General features: G+C 36.7%; 1 long non-coding RNA gene across 3 annotated transcripts in view; it reads right to left on the reverse strand.

The window, feature by feature from the left end:
• Positions 1-18,541: 18,541 nt before the first annotated feature.
• Positions 18,542-25,299, reverse strand: part of LOC134484661 (uncharacterized) — a 41,686-nt gene continuing 34,928 nt past the window's right edge. For 2 of the 3 annotated variants that reach the window (XR_010062257.1, XR_010062259.1), the window contains exon 3: positions 22,634-22,899. This is a non-coding gene — a long non-coding RNA (uncharacterized LOC134484661). The other variant, XR_010062258.1, reaches the window with a different exon arrangement.

The raw sequence follows: 25,299 nt of genomic DNA on the forward strand, positions 1-25,299 counted from the left end.
TTATTACCAATATAAGGGAATGTCAAAGGGCAGTAAGGGGGATTATACAAGAAAGGTAAACGGACAGGTTAGGGATCTTATGGGCAGGAAACTGGGAAAGGCAAAAATATTTGAAATGTAAATATGGAAAAATCAAATTAAAAAAGCAAAACCATTGCTAAAAAATAAAATAAAAATTAAATAAGTTAAAAATAAGCAAACCCCCAGCTAATCACACATATTGACTGAGAAATCTAAAGGGTCACTATCAGGCAAAGGGAGTCAGAGTAATTCTAGGGAAAAGAATGTTATGATGGACTAGAAACAGATCTCCTCCCAAATACCAGTATCAGGCACAAACTGCAATATAACTTTCCAAATAACAGAGGATTTTACTCTGAGGTGAGGACACCATACTTGCCTTTCACTTCTTCCTTAGGACCTTTTTCTTCTGGGCCAAAAATAAAAGCCATGAGCTCTAAGGAAAAGAACAGTGTTCTTCCAAACACCTGGCCTTTGAAATAAAGTTATTAATGATATAAACTGTATGACTTACAAGAACAACTAGAAGCAGGGAAGTCCAGATGCTGCTGACAGGCTCTGAGCTCCTGATCCCATGTACCTAATCAAATCCTACCAAGGACTGTGAGATTTATAGGGTCGACATATTTCTTCCTTTTTAATATACCAAGACAGAAGGCCATCTTCGAACTCTCCATCTCTGAAATTTTCATTCTCTTTGTTCTCACTCCCTAATTGATATTTTCTCTGAACTAGCGGTCGATTAGTAAACCCTATAGGTACTGAAGTCATTCCTGAGAGGCATTTGCAGACACGAAAACACTTGTGACATCACAGGAGAAGCTAGGGATCTCCAGGATACAAGAGATATTTCATGGAGGGACTAATGATGATGTCTCTGAGAACTGTCATGGCCTACCTGCAAACAGCTTTCCTTACATTGACCAGTTTCGAGTGTGCCTTTTGCAGGTATGACTCCTGTGACACAGGGGAAACCTTTAGGTACTCCATCTATGTAAAGCTAGAGACTTCTCTTTGCTTCAATAGAGGCTACATGCTCTAAAAGAGAAAGTAAATAAGGCACTTGGCATGAGTAGAAATGATCTAGGAACATACACTTCAATTTACTAGGTTATCTCTGTTTCCGAAAGGTCAGTATTTTCCCTACAGACCTTTAATTGATTGAATATTGCATTTCATTTTCGTATTGTACTTTCCTTTATAGAAGACTTTATATATATATATATATATATATATATATATATATATATATATATATTCCTGAATGTGTATTCAAAAATTCTGTTTTGCAATTCCAGTTTTTGCAATGAATTAGCAACAAAGCGTGCCCTGCTATAGAATGAATATAAAAGTGTAAATATTGTGTACCTAATTCAAATGATAAACTCCCAAATCCTTAATTTATCCAAAATTTATGAGACATCAATAAAGCAAAGAACATCATGGAGTATAGAATGCGGATCTCTAGTCGTATTAGATATCAGTTCTATAATATTTACCTTCCGGTGTTCCCAAGGCCATATTTAAGGGTTTTGTAGGTTTTACCATGATTCTTTCTTCTGGCCAAACACAAGAATCAGGAGGATGGGCAGGAAGAGGACTGGGTTGATGTACAGAGAGACTTAAACTTCAATAGATTCACAATAACGGGAGCGAGTCTGATTGGCATTTGCCTTTGGTGATTTTACATTTTTGACCTAGTTGCACAGAATCCATCCTAAAATTCCACATAACCACATAGCTGTAAATAGCCACTAAATATATACATATATAGATATGCATATACATATACATATGCATATATAGATATAGATATACATATAGATATACATATAGATATAGACATAGGTAGATAGACATAGAGATAGAAATAGATAGATAGATAGATAGATAGATAGATAGATAGATAGATAGATAGATAGATAGATAGATCTGCCACAAAACTACATAAGATTGATGATGCTAAGAAGTGCATGCTGCCAGGAAACGGATATGGATCTTTCCTGAGCGAACCAGGTAGAGCATGCCGATTACAGAAGTGAGATGTTTTTGGCAAACCAGTGGAATGCAAACGAACCTCAGGTTAGTAAATTTGGAGAAAGGATTACCAGGATTGAATGGGCTTTCAAGCCCATAAGAACCACAATGCAAATGACCTATAGCTTTCTGGTACTAAACCAATATTCAAAGACTGTACATGGACACAACTATGGCTCCAACTGCATATGTAGCAGAGAATGGCCTTGTTGGACCTCAATGGGAGGAGATGCTCTTAGGCCTAGCAAAGGTGGAACCCCCAGTGTAGGGGGATGTCAAGGGGTTCTGGGAAAGGGAGTGGTTAGTGAGGGGGAATACCTATATAGAAGAACTGTTGGGGGAAGGGATAGGTGTCTTATGACTGGAAAGCTGGGAAAGGGAGTGGTTAGTGAGGGGGAATACCTATATAGAAGAACTGTTGGGGGAAGGGATAGGTGTCTTATGACTGGAAAGCTGGGAAAGTGAATAATATTTGAAATGTAAACAAAAATATCCAATTTTTATAAAAGGAAAATTAAAAGTTTAATAAGGTGATGTGCCAAAGTGAAGAACCTCAATTCCACTTGAGATCGAGAAGAAATGAACGACAGAAGTGAAAAGTGAGGGACCTGGGTAAGAAAGGAGACAGGAAGTGAAAGAGGGGAACATGGTCAGGTATTGGTGGGGAGTAGGACTGTAGCCCTGAGGGCCAGTAGAATGAATGGAAACAGGCAACCTCAGGAGCTAAAATGTTGGAGGTAGGGACTGGCTCTAGAATATTCCAGAGAACTGAGAGGTAAGAGACTATCAGGACATAGTGAAATGTCCAGGAGTGGGTAGACGGAACTTGTAGAGACTATCTCCATGAGGAAGAGAGAGCACCAAGTGAGGGATAAGGTTGCCATCCACAAATCAAAACTCTGAGCCATATTTGCTGCTGTCTATAAGAACTTCAGGGACAAGACAGGGGAAGAACCTGAGTAAAAGAAATTCCAGTTAGCCGCCATATCTGGGAACCTGATTAAGTAGAGGCCCCCAAGGTCTGACACTATTATTCATGCTTTGTCATGTTCACAAAATGGACCTGACATGACTGCCTTCTGAAAGACCCAACACCCAGCTTAAAGAGTCAGATGCAGACAATTACACTCAGGCAATGAACAGAAGCTTCTAAGCCCTGTGGTCGAACTAGGGGAAAGTGGAGGAAGTTGAGGAGGGGAGAAACCCTGCAAGAGGACCAGCAGTGTTAACTGAACCAGACGCCAGTGTTTTTTTAAGACACTAAGATATCAATGCGGCATCATGCACAAGCTAGTATGAGGCCTCTAAGCCTGGAGTGTTGGTTCTAGACACAACAAGAGAAAATGCACTTAACCATCAAGAGACTTGAGTCCCCAGAGAGTGGAGAGGTCTGGTAGACTAGGGGTGCAGTGGGAGACAGCTTCATTCAGATGGGCATGAGGGGAGTAGCTAAGGGATGTAGAACAGTAAGAGTATGGGCTTGGAGAGGGATGAAATCTGGATTGTAAAATTCTATTAAATAAAATTTAAAAAAAGAAAATATAAACTAAAATAAACACTTTCTTCCCCAACTTTCCTGTTTTCCCTTTTGGTCCTGGTATTTCACAACAGTAATAGAAACTCTGGCTATGACATGGTATTATGAACAAATGTGTGCAAATGATAATTAGAGAAGGAAAACATCTCTGTGGACTCAAGTTGCTTGATCTGATTCAAAATTCCTTATTCATAAGTAGCAACAAATAGGGAATTTCTAAGACTAAATTTATTATCATGACATAGTGAACACTTTTTAATCCAACCCTTATGGGATCTGTGATATCAGGAAACAAATCAAGAGACTGGGAATATTAAAAGGGAAGAATCTTGTTTAAACATTCATGGAAGAAATGAAATTCATATCTATATATCCATATTCTCTTTTATTCCTTCCAAAGTAATAATAGATTAATTAATAAGACTCTATATCTAGAGAGAAAGTTTGAATTTAATGTGAACTTAACTCCAAAGATATTACTATTTGTGTAGGAGTATTTTGTTTACTACATTTATTATAAAAAGTATTTGTGTAAGAGTGTCAATTGGAATTGCTTGGAAAAGTTTCTATAGCTTGCAGATGTGGTTTATATCATTGTTTCTTCTACATCTACTGATCGAAATGACAATACTTAGATTAATTTTGAAACACATGGTTAAAATTCCAATAACCAAAGGAAACGATTATTGAAGAACCGCAACAATTATCTTTCTCACTACCTATGGATTTTTTACATTGGTATTGGCATTTGGAAAAAGAAAGCAAAATTCATTTTTGAATATCACAGATTAACATAAGTACTTTAGGAAAAAGTCATTCTACTCTTTTTTTTCTCTCATTTTTTATCCCCCTCCCCCCTCCCCTAAATAAGGGTGTTCCGGTCCCAATCCTCCCCCCATTGCTGCCCTCCCACCAACAATCATGTTCACTGGGGGTTTAGTCTGAGCAGGACCCGGGGCTTCCCCTTCTACTGGTGCTCTTACTAGGATATTCATTGCTACCTATGGGGTCAGAGTCCAGGGTCAGTCCATGTATAGTCTTTAGGTAGTGGATTAGTCCCTGGAAGCTCTGGTTGCTTGGCATTGTTGTACATATGGGGTCTCGAGCCCCTTCAAGCTCTTCCAGTTCTTTCTCTGATTCCTTCAACGGGAGTCCTATTCTCAGTTCAGTGATTTGCTGCTGGCATTCACACCTGTATTTGATGTATTCTGGCTGTATCTCTCAGGAGAGATCTACATCCGGCTCCTGTCGGTCTGCACTTCTTTGCTTCATCCATCTTGTCTAATTGGGTGTCTGTATATGTATGGGCCACATGTGGGGCAGGCTCTGAATGGGTGTTCCTTCAGTCTCTGTTTTAATCTTTGCCTCTCTATTCCCTGAAAAGTGTATTCTTGTTCCACTTTTAAAGAAGAAGTGAAGCATTCACATTTTGATCATCCGTCTTCTGTTTCATTTGTCTAGGCATCTAGGGTAATTCAAGTATTTGGGCTAATAGCCACTTATCAATGAGTGCATACCATGTGTGTTTTTTTGTGATTAGGTTACCTCACTCAGGATGATATTTTCTAAATCTAACCATTTGATTCGAATTTCATAAAGAAATTGTTTTTCATAGCGGAGTAATATTCCATTGTGTAGATGTACCACATTTTCTGTATCCATTCCTCTGTTGAAGGGTATCAGGGTTCTTTCCAGCTTCTGGCTATTATAAATAAGTCTGTGATGAACATAGTGGAGCACGTGTCTTTTTTATATGTTGGGCATCTTTTAGGCATATGCCCAAGAGAGGTATAGGTGGATCCTCAGGCAGTCCAATTTCCTGAGGAACCCCCAGACGGATTTTCAGAATGGTTGTACCAGTCTGCAATCCCACCAACAATGAAAAAGTTTTCCTCTTTCTCCGCATCCTTGCCAGCATCTGCTGTCACCTGTGTTTTTGATCTTAGCCTTTCTCATTGGTATGAGGTGAAATATCAGGGTTGTTTTGATTTGCATTTCCCTTATGACTTAAGATGTTGAACATTTCTTTAGGTGTTTCTCACCCATTCGGCATTCCTCAGCTGTGAATTCTTTGTTTAGCTCTGAACCCATTTTTTAATAGGGTTATTTGTCTCCCTGAAGTCTAACTTCTTGAGTTCTTTGTATATTTTGGATATAAGACCTCTTTCTGTTGTAGGAATGGTAAAGATCTTTTCCCAATCAGTTGGTTGCCGTTTTGTCCTAACCACAGTGTCCTTTCCCTTACAGAAGATTTGCAGTTTTATGAGATCCCATTTGTCGATTCTTGATCTTAGAGCATAAGCCACTGGTGTTTTGTTCAGGAATTTTTTTCCAGTGCCCATGTGTTCCAGATGCTTCCCTATTTTTTTCTTTTAGTTTGAGTGTATCTGGTTTGAAGTGGAGGTCCTGGATCCACTTGGACTTATGCTTTGTACAGGGTGATAAGCATGTATCGATCTGCATTCTTCTACATGTTGACCTCCAGGTGAACCAGCACCATTTGCTGAAAATGCTATCTTTTTTGCATTTGATGGTTTTGTCTCCTTTTTCAAAAATCAAGTGCCCAGAGGTGTGTAGGTTCATTTCTGGGTCATCAATTCTGTTCCATTGGTCTATCTGTCTGTCTCTGTACCAATACCATGCAGTTTTTATCACTATTGCTCTGTAATACTGCTTGAGTTCAGGGATCGTGATTCCCCCTGAAGTCCTTTTATTGTTGAGAATAGTTTTAGCTATCCTGGGTTTTTTGTTATTCCAGATGAATTTGCAAATTGTTCTGTCTAACTCTTTGAAGAATTGGATTGGAATTTTGATGGGGATTGCATTGAATCTGTAGATTGCTTTTGGTAGAATGGCCATTTTTACTATATTAATCCTGCCAATCCATGAGCATGGGAGATCTTTCCATCTTCTGAGGTCTTCTTCAATTTCTTTCTTCAGAGTCTTGAAGTTCTTATTGTACAAATCTTTTACTTGCTTGGTTAAAGTCACACCGAGGTACTTTATATTATTTGGGTCTATTATGAAGGGTGTCGTTTCCCTAATTTCTTTCTCAGCTTTTTTCTCTTTTGTGTAGAGGAAGGCTACTGATTTATTTGAGTAAATTTCATACCCAGCCACTTTGCTGAAGTTGTCTATCAGCTTTAGTAGTTCTCTGGTGAAATTTTGGGATCACTTAAATATACTATCATATCTTCTGCAAATAGTTATATTTTGACTTCTTTTTTCCAAACTGTATCCCCTTGACCTCCTTTTGTTGTCTGATTGCTCTGGCTAGAACTTCGAGAACTATATTGAATAAGTAGGTAGAGAGTGGGCAGTCTTGTCTAGTCCCTGATTTTAGTGGGATTGCTTCAAGTTTCTCTCCATTTAGTTTAATTTTAGCAACTGGTTTGCTGTATATGACTTTTACCATGTTTAGGTATGGGCCTTGAATTCCTATTCTTTCCAGGACTTTTATCATGAAGGGGTGTTGAATTGTGTCAAATGCGTTCTCAGCACCTAATGAAATGATCATGTGGTTTTGTTCTTTCAGTTTCTTTATATAATGGTCACGTCGATGGTTTTCCGTATATTAAACCATCCCTGCATACCTGGGATGAAGCCTACTTGATCATGGTGGATGATTGTTTTTATGTGCTCTTGGATTCGGTTTGCCAGAATTTTATTGAGTATTTTTGCGTCGATATTCATAAGGGAATTTGGTCTGAAGTTCTCTTTCTTTGTTGGGTCCTTGTGTGGTTTAGGTATAAGAGTAATTGTGGCTTCATAGAAGAAATTCGGTAGGGCTCCATCTGTTTCAATTTTGTGGAATAGTTTGGATAATAGTGATATGAGTCTTCTATGAAGGTCTAATAGAATTCTGCACTAAACCCGTCTGGACCTGGGCTCTTTTTGGTTGGAAGACCTTTAATGACTGCTTTTATTTCCTTAGGAGTTATGGGGTTGTTTAACTAGTTTATCTGTTCCTGATTTACCTTCGTTACCTGATATCTGTCTAGTAAATTGTCCATTTCCTGCAGATTTTCAAGTTTTGTTGAATATAGACTTTTATAGAAAGATCTTATGATTTTTTGAATTTCCTCTGAATCTGTAGTTATGTCTCCCTTTTCATTTCTGATTTTGTTAATTTGGACACACACTCTGTGTCCTCTCATTCGTCTGCTTAAGGGTTTATCTATGTTGTTGATTTTCTCAAAGAATCAACTTTTGGTTCATTTGATTCTTTCTATGGTCCTTTTTGTTTCTATTTGGTTGATTTCAGCTCTGACTTTTATTATTTCCTTCCTTCTACTCCTCCTGGTTGTATTTGGTTCTTTTTGTTCTAGAGTTTTAGGTGTGTTGTCAAGCAGGTGACATATGCTCTTTCCTCTTTCGTTCTGCAGGCACTTAGCACTATGAGTCATTCTACTCTTACTGAAGGATGTATTTATTAAATGCAAAATTAGTTTTAAAAGAACTTAAAAGGAAAGTTTTGTTTTATTTTTTTAACTGTCCTATAAGAAATAAACTGTAGTTTGGTCATTTTGCTTATTAATGTACCAAGGAGTAATAATGTAAGGATATAATTCTGTGACATAGAAATTTTGCATACACAATAGCCATCCCATCAAATTATTCTTGTTATATTTGATTTTGCATTCCATTGCAATTCAAAATAAGTATCCTATATTTTCTGGCACTTTAGCAATAGGATATTCTCATTTCTCAAATAACATGTTTTTACATTTTTATCTCAAAATATTTAGAAACAAATTAGGAAAAATAAATGTACTACAGAGTTTCCTTTATGCCTGTACTTAATATCAAAATATATCCTGTAAATTTTAGCTATTTTCGCAATTCCATTCACCATGATACATCAGATTTATTCTGGCTCTACATGTTTGACAGATTCAGCCGCACAAAAATGGTTGTCGTTATCACAGAACAGACAAAAATGTTGGCAACTAAGAAGGTTGCAATAAAAACCAGTCAATTAGAATTAAAGGGGTAAATAATGAAGAAGATCAATGCATGCTAGCTGGTAAACAGTACGGACCAACAAAACTGCACACGTATGAGCTTTAAATTTTAAGTAAAATATATTGTATGGAAATATGAACCCGTTCTAAAATGATAATCCTTATATCCTATTAGAATATCTAAATATTTATATTATTCTTTTGAATGTATAAGGTTATTTTAAGTTTTATAGTGAGTCTTTTCTTAGAGGCACTTGTCTCTTTACATTCTTGTTTGCTTTATGATTAGAGAGTGGAGAGCCTGGATTCCACCCCTCCACTATACCACAGCACGTTTAACAATTTTTAAATGAATTCATTTCCTAATTTTATACTAAGTGTGAAAGTCATACACACAGATAGTACTGCTTCATATAAAGAATTATATTCATAGTATTGCATTCAATCAATTAATAACTTTATATTTTCAGTTTAAAAGGATGTTTCTATGTGTCTGAAAATACATGGAAGATACCTGTATCCCAACACTGACCCAATACTCTCTATTGCTGTCTTATCCCATAAAAACCTTTTTGAGAGTATATCAAGCTATGTTGAAAAATATGCCAATGATTCTTCAACCAATAAATGTAATAAAAACAGCTGTCTATTTTTCTTTCCAATGATTCTGTGTGTTCATATAAGAAAATGGAACTATTATTTCAATTGCATTTCTTTAAAAACATGAAATACTACAGTCTGCTGACCCTTGCCTTTCATATATAACAAAGATTCTTGAATCTTTTAAGTTAAACCAGCATCTAGAAGCTCTCTCATTTCTTTGAGGTAAGCCTCCTGCTCCTTTCTCACTCATTTCCTTCTTTTCTTATTGGAAACTGTGTGTATTTACATTTCAAATGTTATACCCTTTCCTGTTTCCCCTCTCTCCCATCGACCCTTTCCATGTTTCTGTGAGTTTTCTACGATTACTGCCTGCCCACTCACACCTCAACACTCTGGCATTCCCTACACTAGAGAAACCAGACTTCATAGGACCAAGTCCTTTCATCCTATTCATTCCAGAAAATGCCATGCTCTTCTATATATGAGGCTGAAGCCATGGATACCTCCATGTGTACTCTTTGATTGGTATTTAATCCCTCACTTCCTTCTTCATTCACTGGAAAAAAGCTTATTATGATTCACTGCTGTCAGTGCTGTCCTTGCAGTAGGGAAAACAATGGTCAGTGATCCTGGACCTCTGGAAGCTGAATGTTCAGACAAATGCATGAACACATGTAACCAGAGCTTGGTTCCCACTAAAAAAAAACATGCAAATATTTTCCCAATGTTGTGTAATGAACACTTGCCGTGGGGTTCAATGCTGTTTCAAAATACTATTGCCAGTATTACTTGGTGGCCATCTCCATGAGTGAGTGGGTCATCATTTATTTGAGATTATTTATTTAGTGTTGAATATTGAGAGCCTCAGACAAATTTCTTCCAGCAGATCTTTACACACACACATGGTTCTTTATTTGTTTTTTGTTTTCTTTGGTTTGGTTTTATATCAATATATATAGAGCACAAAACTTAGCACTCTATCATTTTTGTACAGTACTCAGCATCTCTGGTGTGTGCCTGTCACACCCTCTCTGACCCAGATCTTTTTGAATTTATGGAGCTGAGATGCCATGCATTTTACACATAGTAACCATCTTCCTTCTCTCTCCTCCCAGACCCCAAATCTCCTGCTTCTTACCACTGTTGATAAATACTTTATATACACTGATATATGCAGGACCAGAAAATACCTGTCTTTTTTGCTATTAACTTGGCATCCTCAGGCTCCTTCCATGCAGCATATGTCAAATGCCTGAGTGATATTACACCCCAAGGAGAGCCTAAAGCTGATAACTCTACAAACTAAAACTTTATTTTTTCCAAATATCACTATTTGTTGATGACTCTTAAAAACTTTAACCTCCCTGTAGCCCTCCAGGCACCAGCGGTAAAAGAAAGGATGGGGGCATTGTGGAGTGGGGGTGGTGTCCCTCTTTAGAAAGGTTCATTGGAGCAACTCCCATCTGTGTTCTCTGGAAACCAGAATTTCAGTTCTCAAGTTGGAATAGGCAGCTTGTTCCATTAGCAAACATTTCATGAATACACTAGTAGTTCTGGTCTGTAGACTTGTCATAACAAACAGGAAACAGCAGCAGTGGCACAATCTAGTATAACAGCCAGGCTTCTGTCAGTCACCTGGACAGAGAGACATTCTATGTTGTGGTTCTCTCAGGGAACTGAAGATCAACAGAGACTCAAGATGCAAAAACATTGTTCCTGCTGCTTTATTTGTTTGTCATAGTCTGTATTGCCAGATTTCCCTTGGAAATATATAAGGTGTTTGAAACGTTTGCTGCTACAAATATATTACTGTTGCTGAGTAATCCTGTACATCATTTTCTCCTCAGAGGGATAGAGACTATTCCAATCCTTTATAGCTATTGCCGCTAATGGTGAAATGGGTAATCCAATATGTGATCAGAGGAGATGCTTTGACCATGTTTCCAAAATAAGAAGTTTAAAAACCTGTGAGCTTTAATGGTACTGCAAACTCTTAAAACCACCTCAATAGCAGTTACTTATTCTTACTCTTGTATGTAATAAAATAAAGTTAGTTAAAAAAGGTGAAAACAAGTTGTTTTTGAATGTGTAAGCCTGATGGTGCCTTTGATCAAAATGATAATTATCAAAACTATGATTTCAAGCAAGTTTATAAACTAATGTTTGCAAGATGTGAAGCTCCTATTTTATTATTACTATTATGTTTGGCTAAAGGCACATGGCATCTAGTTGTAGGGATAAGGAATCACTTATTTTTGGAGAAAGTGTATGAGTGAGTTAGAGAAGTAAAGGACATCATTTCAATCCCCAAGTACATAGAAGTCGGATTGGTAGAACCATCATCATGTTAAACAAGCAGAAATGAGTACTAAGACAGAGCCATTTAGCAATAACATCATTTTTCTCTTATTTGGCTAAACCATATATATCATGCCTAGGGAAATTCTTTTAAAGCAAGGATTTTGCTTTTTAAAAGCATGTATGTATGTATGTATGCATGTATGTATGTATGTATGTATGTATGTATGTGTATGTCTATATGTGTATGAGTACATAAGGACATATGTTTATATATTGTACATATATTTATATTTGTATATTATATATGTATATATTTGTATATATGTGTATGTGGCCACATGTAAATATGTGTGTGTGTGTGTGTATATATATGTTTATATATGTGTGTACATATATATATATATATGTGTCTGTACGTGTATATATGTAACATACAAGTGCACTCTATTTTCTAATTTTATGAAACAATTCTGATGTATACATTAGTACTCAAGAATTTTAAAAGCTGCTTTATAAATTTTGATTCAGGTTAAATTTCAGTTCAGAAAACAGATTCAATAAAGATAATTAATATTTATGCTATCAAATTTCTCAACTATTTCATAAAAACACAAATATTTACTTTAGTTATGTGACTGTATACGTTTTAGCATGAAACATAACTAATTAGCTTTTCCAGCATGTGATATAATTAGAGGATAATACTAGACCTATGTGAGGGAGAAAATATATCAAAGTACTGCAATATGTGATAGATCAGAGTGATAGATAGATAGATACATACATACATACATTCATACATACATACATACATACATACATGCATATTTACACTGATTAAAGATAACAGATGATATTGTCTACTTTCCTGTCCATCACCGCTAACCTCTACCCCTCACCTTTTATAGTGATTGTCCCCTCCACATTGATATCCCCTTACTTAATGTCCCAGACAAATAAATATCCTAACTTTTAAAATTGGTTAGAGTGCTAAACCAAGAATTCTCAACTGAGGTACCTCAATAGCTGAGAAAAACATCAAGAAATGTTCAACATCCATACTTATCTGAAAAAGGCAAATCAAAATGAACCAGAGATTCTACATTACACCAATCTCAATGACTAAGATAAAAAACTGATGCAGTAGCAGAGTAAGCTAGGATGTAGACAAATGGAACACTCCCTCACTGCTGGTGTTATTAGTACCTGTAGAGCCACTTTGGATAGCAATATGGACGTTCAGAGAAAATTGCAAATAGCTTTACCTGAAGACCCAGCTTTACCACTCACTTCAACACATATACTCAACCTTAATCCACATACAAAAAGGACATGAGGTTGAACAGGTTCACAACAGCCTTACTTACAATAGTCGAATGCTGGGCGCAAGCGTGATTTACCTCAACTCCACTGAGGAATAAATAGAGAAAGTGTGCTATATTTAAACAAAGGAACACTACTAAGGTATTAAAAATGAGGACACCAAGAACTTTGTAGGCAAAGGGATGGTGCTGGAAATTAGTGAAGTAACAGAGATCAAAAAGGACATAACATGGGATGAACATAGTGACAAATGGATGTTAGCCATAAAGCTCAGAACTCCCATTATTGAGAGCATTTATCACATGAAAGGTAACATGTTAGGAGGCCAGATTGCGAATCCTTGCAAACAACTTAGAAGGGAGAACAAAATAATCATGGAAGGCAGAGGGACGGAGGGACATATTTAGAGGTAGAGAATGATGGACAAAGTGGGGGGAGTTGCAACAATGAAAAGAGACAAGAGAGGATTCCAGAGGAAAAGTGTAATAAATGACAATAAACATCAGTGGTTGGTGGTGAACTTGGGTTTCCCCAGGAAAGTCCCAGGTGCCAGGGATGCAAGAGGTTCTGATAAACCTAATGGGATGATGGTAGTTGAAATACCAAGCAGCAAAGAGATAGAACCATTAGAGACTGCCTCCTGTAGCTAGACGTGCCCACCAGTGAAGGAATGGTGCTTCCCACACAATTCAAAATCTTTATCCTATATACATCCGAGGTCTAAAAAAAGACAAATACAAAAACAGAGCAAAAACTGAAGGAAAGGCCCTTCAGAAACACACCACCATAAGAAACATTTCTTCCACAGACTCTAAATCCTGGCCCTATTCCTGATTTCAAATGTGCTTACAGATAAGACCCTAATATGTTTGCCCTCTGAGGGGCTCTGCCATCACCTGACTGTGACAGATGCAGAAACACCTAAGCATTTGAGAGCACCTGACAGCCACAAAAGAAGAGTTAGGGGAATGCCTTAAGTATCTGGAGGGGATTGCAACCCAATTTGAAGAATAACAGTATCAACTAAATATAACCTTCAGAGCCTCAGGAAATTTTCCACATCCTAGAGTATGCTTTGCTCAGTCGAAGACTTGTGCTACACAAATAGCAGAGTATATGGTGAAGACAACTGCCTCATCTGCCATATGTGTGAAGGGAGGCAATTGGTCCTGTGGAGACTTCATATCCCAGAGAAGGGGGATGTTAGAGGACTAAAGCGGAAGTGCGCATGTAGATGGGGGAGCACCATATTAGAAAAATGAGGAACAGAATAGCTTAGGGGATTCAAGAAAGAAAGACCAGTTTGGGAAATGACATTTGAAATGTAAGCAAATAAATAGATTATTTTACATATATCATGTATATAATTAATATTTTTAAACAGCAGAGATATTCCCATCTGTCTCCTTAAGGACTGTATATTTCATTATCTGTACTATAGCTTTATTGAAAGTTGAAATCCATAAGTACTGTGAGTTTCTTATTATTGAAATTTCACATAGAAACACCCAATCAATGTTTTATCTTCTGTCCTTATAGCTTTAAATCTTTAGTTTGACAAAAAACATAATTAAATAAAAAAATAGTTTTTATTTCTGTTGCATATGGTTTTCATTCAATGCCTCAAACGTCTCCCAATTTAACTGTACATCTCTGCATTCCCTCCATTGTCATACTCTTCCCACTCTCTTCACATTTGACATTCCTGTTCCTGACAGTGTTCCTCTGCAATCCATAAGTACATTTGTACATCACAAAGTGAGGATAGTCTGGACCACATCCCTTGACTTTTACACTAAACTAATCAAACTGATACAGTGTGGAGAATTAATATTCAGATTAAAGTGAAAATATATCCCATTTTTCTCTTAGGTCCGGATTATCTCATCTATGATGACTTTCACATGATCCATTCATTATCCTGAAAATTACATTTTCCAATCTGTAAAAGCACCACATTTTCTTTATGCATTCATTTGTTAAAAAACAACGTGAATATTTCTAAATATTCAAGAGTCTCTATACTAGCATGAATCAACATTTGGATATATTTTCCTCGCGTTATATCTTTAGGTGCATACATTTCCATGTTCCTGAAGAAACATCATACTGATTTCCAAAGTTGCTGTTGAAGTTTGCATTCCCACCAGAAGAATATCATTGTTCCCCTCTCCCCATAACACAGCAAACATAAGTTGACTCATGTGTTATAAAACTAAAATTTCTGAAAGGGAGGAAAAAAAATATCAGAATAATTTTGATTTGCATTTCTGTATTGTATAAGGATGATAAATATTTCACTTTCGATTCTTAGTCACTTGAGTTTCTTCACTTTTGAATATTTTGCTTAGACATGTAGCCAAATTTAATTATGTTTTCTTGATACATAGTGTTTTAGTTTTTTCTATTATTATTATTTATAGAAGCCCGTTTTTGAACATGTACATGGAAATAATGCTTACTATTTTTGAAAATAGCCACTTTAAACTTATTAAGATCAAATTACATAATGCACATATTCAACTCACAGAATTGGCAGATCTGTTTTAACCAAGCGAAATCATAAGGTCGCTTCATGAAGTATCCCTATATAATAAAATATTTTCTATGTACATAACATTGAGGAATAGAGTTCATATATTTTATTCTTTGAGAATTTCCGCCAATGAATTTTGATGATAATCTTTCAATTTATTTTACCCACTCACTCTATTTCTTTGAATCCTAAATTTGTATATCTTCTACATTAAAGTACTGTTTAATAACTCTATATAAACCCTTACAAATAATTTTTTATGTACAGCAGTTTTTAGGCCTTTTCACTGCATTCGTGACTGTTGACTGGCTTGAAGCTTTGCAGGAAACCACAGCTGCTATGTGACATGAGGGCAGCACCTCTTGTATCAAGAAGACGCTTTATGTCTGATCCCATCCACAATTTTGGGGACCTATAGTCTCTTTGCATCTTGTTTCAGGATGGCTTTTTAGCCTTGGGGAAGGGGTATAACATGTATATCCAACTCGTCATGGCTGAAATCAATAAAATGTAGACAAATGTAGACAATATAATGAATGAAAGGAAGGGGTCACTCTTGGAAAGTATTAACAGGATCGTCATAACCTCTGGCCATGTTAGGTAATGAAAGGTTTGAATTAATAAAATGAAAGAGAAAATCGGAAACATGGAGAAAACACAGATTATTTATATTTACAGTCCAAAATCTAGAATTTTTTTAAAGCATTCGGATTTACTGTGGGGAGCGGGTATAGCGGCAATCCCAAAATGGAGCCCGGGACTGCTGCCGCGTCTCATTAACAGCACCTGAAATTAAGCCATTCCCCATCGTGAGAGCTGCGCAGGCGCACCATGACGATATATCAGACCATGTGACGTGGACCTAGGAATGGAGGTCACGCAGACTGGACGGTTGAGGTGGTTGAGGGAGGATATAAGGGAGTGGGCTCGGGGGCTGGATGGAGGCATTGTTCATGCTTGCAGACAAAAGGGTTCCTGAAAAAACTGCTTTGAGAAGAATGTGTGGTGTCTCTCCTTTCCTGCTGGTCGGGGTTGGAAGTGACAGTAAATACTAGATGTATTTATATACCAATATTAAATCAGCTCATTTTGCATAATTTAAAAAGCTCTATACTAAACAATTACAAAGAATCAGGTTTTTAATTTCTCCCACCTGAAATATCATAGGACCACATGTATTCAGTTGAAAAGAAATGAATATACATTTAAATAGCATTTAAAGTGTCTAAGACTATTCAATAAAGTAGACAAAAGGATTGAATACATTAAAATTGTATTTTGAATCTGGTATTATCTAACAATGACAGACAAAATAAGGAGAGAGAATGAGACATGGGGACAATGAGGCAAAAGGGAAGGTAATGAGAGAGGGAGAAAGAGTTACAAACGACTGACACAAAGAGAGGAAGAGAGAGAATTACACACTAATTTACACATATACACACATATTCTCAATAAAATACTTGTGAACAGATTCAAGTCAACATTAAAAATAATCTTCTACCAGATAAGCTTTCTTCAAATCCCAACATAAAAGTTTGATTCGTCCTGGGGAAGCTGTAGATATGGAGGATATAGTTCAACATAATAAAGGCAAGGTACAAGAAGCCCAGCACAAGCATCGTGCTAAAGAGAGAAAAATTCAAAGCAGTTCCACTACAAGCAGGAAGAAGACAAGAATATACACTGGTTTCACAACTATGTATTACAGTATGTGTAATTTTAGCTAGAGCAATATGACAACCGAAGAAGATCCAGGGAATACAAATGAAAAATGAAGAAATGAAAGTGTTCTCATTTGCAGATGTCATGATACCATTTTAAAAACTCTAAAAATATGTCAGTCTCTTAAGACTGAAAAATACAGTCATAATAGCAGAATATCATATGAACACACAACATTCCTTAGCCTCCTTTATGCCAATCCAAACCATACTGTGAGGAAATATGGGTGAAATTCCCCTCACAATACTCTGAAAATATAAAACGAAATATTGTGGACGAAAGTATTTAAAATGCAAAGACCACTATGAATTAGCTAGACGTGATCCTGAATAGAGACAATTTTTCTTTAAAAGATTAAGTTTCTTAAAGCTGAAAATGCATTCATGAAATAGTAGAATTCAAAGTGAACACTCAAAACACGTTATCTTTTTGTTTTCCAATTTCAAACTATGGGCGAGTCATCAGGGAAATATTCCACTTAAACACTCTTAAAATATATATCAAATACCCTAAATTCGCATTGTTAGAAAGAACACTGTGAGTTAGAAGACATATGAAGTAACCATGATACATCCAGATTATACATAAGAACGTTCCACCTGATGTTCTGAAGGACCTTAAAGCCTTGAATGAATCAAATCTTTTATAGTTTTAAGGATAACTAGATAGTATAATAATGTCAATTTTTGATTAATTAATAAAGTTAATGCAATAAATATTGATTAGAATATTTTACTACAACAAATCACCCACTTTTATGAAAATCAAAAATTTGACTATACTATTTCTATGGGACATAAGATAACTTAAAACGACAAAGTGCTAACATGTTTAGGGAGATAATTTTAAAGAGAAAAAATGTGGGAGGAAAAATATGAGATTAAAAAAGTAAGTTACATACACAGTGTGATTTTGTTGGCAGAGTGAATATGTCAAAAGTTTGGAGTGACTTGGATTTATTTATTAATTTAAAAGGGTAGGTTACATGCCAGCAGGAGGATGGACTATCGGATCAGATCTCAAGAAAGTGCCAAATGTTCCAGTTAGTATGACTATGTTATAGTAAACATAAAAATGCCAGTGTGGGAAATTGAAGGTTTAATTCACCTCACAAGTTCCAGTTCATAATCAATGGAATCCAAGAAAAGAACACAAGGCAGCAGCATGAAAATAAAGAGGAACTCTGCTTACTAATCTGCTCAGCTACCTTTTCTCTGTAACCTCCTCAGCTTACTAGTGCTGTTACCATCCACAGTGGGCTAAGTCACCTTACATAAACTAACCATCAAGAAAATGCAAAATACTGATGCCCGCAAGCCATTCTTATGGAGTCAGTTGCTCAATAATGCATCATTTAGACAGTCACAATAAGCAATCACAGCAAGCCATAAAAGCAAAATAGAAAACTTAGCCAACGAAAGATAAGAGTACCCCTTCATGAATGGAATTTGAGGTCAAAAGTGAAGTTCTATGTGAGGAAGAAATTAGCAGGAATTATGCCAGAAATCACACTTTATTTAAAATAAAAAGTGAAAAAAAGACAAAGCCACAATTAAAATATTGTTATGTTTGACACTTTGAAACCTCTTCTGGATTGCAGGGTAGAGTCAGGACTTGGTTTTTGGCTGGCAGCACAATTGATAGTCCAGTATTTTGGTGGAGGATTTTCCATCAGAAGCCTTAGCTTTACCACAGAGGCTAGATCCAAGTTAAAAATCATAGTCAGTCAACAGTTTGCCAGATCTTGTGCTCCAAAGAAAGGAGCAGTTCATTTAGTGATGATTTGGTGATGACTCTAATTCATTTCAGAGTCATAGATATTGCCAGCATATAGAAAACCACAAGACCCATTGTCAAACACCAATATTCTCTGCATTGCCCACAGTCACCATAGTAATATCAGTGTTGAGCTCTACAGTATGATTTTTTTCTCTTTCCTGTTGTTGCAGCTTATAAACCTTGTTTCTTTGACCCACAGAGAAGTTTCAAATAAAATAATGACAAACTTTTGCATTGAAAGCTATTGGTGACTTGTAGTTGTAGTTAAAAATGAGGACCTCAAGCAATCTTCACTCAGTCCTCTTCTTTTAGGATTGGGTTGATTAGCTATTTCTTTTGCTTTTGGTTTCATTTTAATGATTTTTTGTTTTATTTTGTTTTCTTTTTCTTTTTGTTCTTTTCTACATGCAGAGATCAAGAGTGGTTAGAAGAATTTCAAGTACAAATTCAGATGGCTGGAAAGAGACCAGTCTTTCTAACAGGTCCACATTGTTCGCTGTACTAGGGATTTTTCTCTTGCCTTTAATGTTGCCCATTTCCACTTTTTGGATCCTTTTATCCTGGCATAATTAATACTACTTATATATTATAATTATTTAAATTTCAACTCTGAATCTAAGTGCTCTATCTCCGTCCCAAAACCAGAGACATGGATTGAGTCTTGTTTGCTATCGTTTTGATTCTTAGATCGGGAATCATCCTGCGAACACTGAAGGTCCTGTTCCCAAATTGATTCTCTATAGTTCAATAAAGATGCTCTTGGCCAATCAGTTGTGTGGATTTCTACCAACAGGCTAGTAGACACAAGGGTGGAGAAAGGATTTAGGGTGGAGCAAGAGCTACCAGTCATGTGAGATCTAGTATGGAGTGGCCATTGGTGTAGCAGGCAGGATGTTAAAAACACAGTAAGATGAGTGCATATTTGGGGTGCTGAGCTATGACTAATGTCAATTGATAAATTGAGTTAGGGCAGATTTAGAGGTGTTGAGAAGGGGGTAAAAAGGACAGCTTGCTATTTGGTAGAGGCTTAAAAAAACCTGACAATAGAGCTAAAGCACATCAAAAGTTCCTAAGCATATGTGGCTTTCAAGTGCATTGTAAGGGAACTTGAACAGCTCTGGTAGCTTGGAATTCCTGGACCTTAAAGTGAGGCAGTAGGAACAACCTTCTGCAGAGTATTATGAGAGCAATCCATGACCATAAGGAGCATGTGCAAAGTCATCTTGACCATGAGAGTTAGACTGTCCCACATGTATCTTTTGATTATAACCATTTCTTCTTTGTGATCTTTTAGTGTTCCATTTGCTTAAAACTATTACTGAAAAGGGTAAAATGATTCTAAAGGCTACTCTTCATTGTCAACTATTCATTGGAGATTAATTAAACCCCAACGATAGAGGGAATATGTGAAGAATTTCTGCATAATATAAGGTCAATGTCAAATGAACTTCTTATATGTATCTTTGTGGTAGGATGTTTCAACTTTAACCTAGATCTTTATCAAGAAATATTCTTTCTATTATTTTTTCAGGCATCTGCAGATACATCCTTTTGAGGAATGATTTCTTCTTACTGGAGACTATAGAGGGGACCTGCATTTCAGTGATAATTAAACGTCACTTCAAGACATCAAAGCAAAATATCAAAGTGAGAATGGAATCAATTTATTAAGACAGTGTTTTGCAAACAACTTCTTTCACAAACATCTTTGGCAGGAGAATTCTGAAATTTTGCATTTCCTATTTGACTTTGCTGATACTCTGACAGAATCAACTCTCAATTGTTTGGGACTTTACGGGGAATTAAACACTACAAACAGAGATGAATACATCATATGCTCTGCCGTCTGTGTTAATATGGCTTCAGTGAAGAACAACTATGCTACAGCTATTCTTCTGTTTTTTCAAATATTATCCTCATACATAGTGTGGAATCTAAGGGTTGCTGGATGGATAGGTCGAGAACACTGGCTGAGAGCTACAAATGCAGAAGTGGGATGGTACATGCTTGGGGCGTAAAAAGCCTGTGTGTAGATCATAAACAACTTCAAAATATTCATTGCTTTAATAATTACTTGGAAGTGGACTTCTGTAAAATGACTTCAGCAGACCAGCATGGTAGAGAAACAGTAACTGATTCCCTGGAGATTTAAATGCACTGGATTGTGAAACATGGACTTAGAGGTAGAGACAAGTCAGTGAATGAAGACTGGATTATCAATCCTCTGTTGTCTCTTAAGTTTCCCTGCCCCATGGTTTGAGGCCTACAGCAAAAGATTTTTTGGAATGAGGAATAGAATGAAAGCCAATTTGTTGAAAATCCCAGTCATAAGAAAATACTGACATCATCTGTGACAAACATCAAGTCTCAGCATGGCTTCAGCATGTCTGAATGTCTGCTGTCAGCATGGGCTTTTACTGCCATCCCTTTAATAAATGCAGAGCTCCAATCTGCTTCAGCCACATCATCATCTCTTAATTCTGTTGCAGGTAGATTAGATCACTGTGTCTGCCTATGCAGTCTTTCTCTACATATAAGGACCCAAGGAACTATTCTCACTCCAGGGAGCTGTTGAAAGTAATCTTGAATTTCATTGGTGTTGTTAGTAGATGTAATGTCTTCAAATCCCAGAAGACCATGTTTGCAAAGGAGTTGATTGAGGAAGTCTTGGGTATTTCAGTATTAGGGGCAGGTTGGATCGATGAACAGGACCGCCTTCCCAGACTAGATCTTGCAGTTCACATACACGTGAGCCATGCTGACAGGGTGCAGCTTCCAAGAAAAGAATGTTTAGTTGAAGATATTGGTCTGTTTGAGAATGGCAAACCCAATGTATTCTAAACCATGCATTCTATTTGAATCCCCGTAGAAAACATGGAAGAAAGAAGCCTTTACTTTTTCATTTTTGCACTCACAGTGATACCAAATCCTCATAGACATTAGAACCTGCATACTGAATATTTATCCATATGTCAATGACCAGATAAGACATCTTGCCTTTTGGACATATAAACTAATGGATTCTAGGACTTTAAAAATAGTCAGTCATTGTTAAATTATGTGTTCCATAGTCTGTGATCATTGTGACTAGTCCGATTTCTCTGTACAGAGAGATTCATCCTTTACTGTCTGTTGGGGAACACCAACTACTACACCAGATATCTAGAGAAGACCTTTTATGGCATTTTGTCTCTAGTAAGAGTTTCAGGTCAGTTACAAATTTCCAATGGCCACATTACCTTAGTCGGATTTTCATATGATGCTTTGATACAGTCCTTCTTTTTTTCTATAGTTCTTGGCAACATAATTAAAATAGCAATTGTAACCTATTAAAGAAATGCACAGTAATCTATTTGCATGAATGCAGCAGAGAGGATTATAGGATAAACAAGAATTGGAAAGCAAGATATCCTTCCTTCCTAGGACCAAGACCAGGAAATCTTAACTATATAAAAATCTGAGACAAGTTGTCTGAAGTTTGTTCTTTTCTTCAATCATGGGGATCCTAGTGAATGAGCTCAAGTCTGAAGAGTTGGCAAAAATTACCTTCATTTCTGATCCAGGTCAACTGCTGAATACCTCATTCATGGACCTGAAGAAACTCTGGATCCATCCTTCTATAATGTGTATATATCAATGTATCATTCATAGAATGGACACTTTACTGTTGGTTTGAAAGCAACAATTTGTCCCTGGAGAGACACAGATTTCTTCTTTCGCACATTATTTGACAGGCTGATGGTGGGTCTCATAAGTTCATTCCGGGATTTGCTTTACAATAATCATTCAGTTATCTGGAAGAAACACTTTTTAATGTAGTGAGATCTACTAGAAAAATATCAACCATCATCTTCCATTCCCAGTTTAATGCTGAATCATTCTCCACTAATTGTCTGTGGTCTCTGATGACAGCAGCATCTCCACAGACTAGTCTGAATATTGCTCTTAGCACTGCATTTAGGATACATCAATGTGATTTCCTTACCACTTTCATTCCCAGGAGAGTTTTTCAATTCATTTCATCTGATGCGTCTAATCTACATTGTCAGCCAGGATGAGTTTTGAGAGTTTTTCTAAAAAAATAAAGAAAAAATGGAAGAAATGAAAGAAAGGAATCCGGCAAGTATATCTCACCAATTGACTCAGAAATCTAAAGTGTTAGTCAGTGGAAATACTAGTGGAAAGTCTGAGATCATGAAGTCTCAACTAGAAGCACTTCTCTCTCCAAGGTATTAGTGTAAGAGAGAAACTGCACTATTGGTATCCAAAGCATGGAGAAGTTTACTCTGAGCAGAGGACACAATACTTGCCTTTTATTTCTTACTTAGGACCTTTTTTATAATTGACAAAAAGAATAAATGCAATGAGCTCTCAGTAAAACATCTGTTACCTTCAAAATTCTTGGCATTTGGAATAAAGAAATGAATGATATAAAAACTCTGACTTCCAGGAGCCATAAGAACTGCGAAGTCCAGATGTTTCTGAGAGGCTCGCAGCTCTAGATTCCCATATGCAGAAGGCTCAGAACAAGTCTATCTCTTCAGTGATCCTACTCAACTCCTACAAGGACACACTGAGCTTTCCGAAGTACCATGTATTTCATCCTTTTTTTATAACAAGACAGAAGACCACCTTCCTTCTTCCCATCTCTGATCTCATCATCCTCTTCCTTCTCACTCCACAATGACTGTTTACTCTCGATTAGAGTTAAATTAGTAAACACTAGAGGTACTGAAGGGATATCTGAAGGGAGTTGCAGTCACGACAACACTTGTGACATCACAGAAGAAGCTAGTCCTCTCCAGGTTTCAATAGATGTTTCAGGGAGGGCCTACTGATTATGTCATTGTGATGTGCCATGGCTTACCTGTTAAACATCTTTCCTTACATTGACCAGATTCAAGGGTGCCCATTCCACGTATGTCTCATGTGACACAGTAGAAACCATTATGTACTCCATCTCTCTAAAGCTAGAGACTTCTCCTTGCTTTATTAGTAGTTACAAACTTGGGATGGAGAAAGGTAGTGAGTGGCTTGGCATGGGTAGAAAAGATTTTGGAACATCTAGTGTAGAAGATTCTTCTAGATAATATTTTTATTCTCAGGTTCATTCCTGAGATATAGAGTTCAATTTTCTTGGTTATCTATGTATCACAAAGGCCAGTATTTTCCCTACAGACCTTTAATTAAATGAATATTGTATATCACTTTCTTATTGTACTTTCCTTGACAGGGGACTTCATAAATATTCCTGAATGTGTACTGAAAAATTCTTTTTTCCTATTCCATTATCTGCAACAAAGTGATTTTGGCAACAAAGTGTGCCCAGCTATAGAGTGAGCATAACAGTGTGAGTACTGTGTACTCACTTCAATTAATAAACTCCTAAAAGCTTCTTTTTTGTAAAAATTACCAGGCATCAGAAAAGCAAAGGGCAACATGGACTACAGAATTCGGTTCTCTAGTCCCATTTGATATCAATTCTGCACTACCTATCTTCCTGTGTTCCCATGGCCAGAATTAAGGGTTTTGGATGTTTTATCATTATTCGTCCTTAAGTAGAAACCTTAGATACCGGAGGATAGGCAGGGAGAAGAATGACATGTTTATCAGTCAAACCTCAAACTCAATATGTTCATAATACAGGAGGGAGTCTATTTGACATTGTCATTTCTGAATTCTACATTCTTGACCTAGTTTGGCAGATTCTATGTTAATATTCCACCGAACCACCTAGCTGTAGGAGCCACCAAAAGTGTATGTGTGTGTGTATATATATATATATATATATATATATATATATATATATATATATATAATATATACACACACATCTGGCACCAAAATGATATAAAATTGATGAGCCTAAGAACTGCAATCGGCCAGGAATCATATATAGACATTTCCTGAGAGACACTGCTAGAGTATGTGAAATACAGAGGTAAATGATAGTGGCAAACCCATGAACTGAAAATGGACTTCTTGTTGGTAAATGTTGAGAAAGGATTACAAGATCTGAATGGGGCTTTAATCCCCACAAGGACAATGCCAATACACGAAACCTTTCTGGTACTAAATCAATATTCAAAGACTGCTCATGGGCAGACCAATGTCTCCAACTGCAAATGTAGCAGAAGATGGCCTTCGTGACACCAATGAAAAAAGAGGCCCTTGGTCCTCCCTAGATTTGATTCCCAGTTCAATGGACTGTCAAGAGGCAGTAAGGGGGGTTATTGAAAAAGGGGAGGGGGACAGGTTAGGGCTCTTATGGACAGGAAACTGAGAAAGGAAATTACATTTGAAATGTAAATATAGAAGTATCCAATTAGAAACGCAATAAAAATTCCTAAAGAAATGATAGAGTTAAAAGAAAAGAAAACTGTCAATGAATCACACATATTGATACAGAAATCTAAAGGGTAACTGTCAGGGAATGGTAATCAGAGAAATACTAGTGGAAAGACTGAGATGAT

The sequence above is a fragment of the Rattus norvegicus genome (genome assembly GCF_036323735.1).
Source record: "Rattus norvegicus strain BN/NHsdMcwi chromosome Y unlocalized genomic scaffold, GRCr8 chrY_unlocalized_25, whole genome shotgun sequence".
Lineage (NCBI taxonomy): Eukaryota > Metazoa > Chordata > Mammalia > Rodentia > Muridae > Rattus > Rattus norvegicus.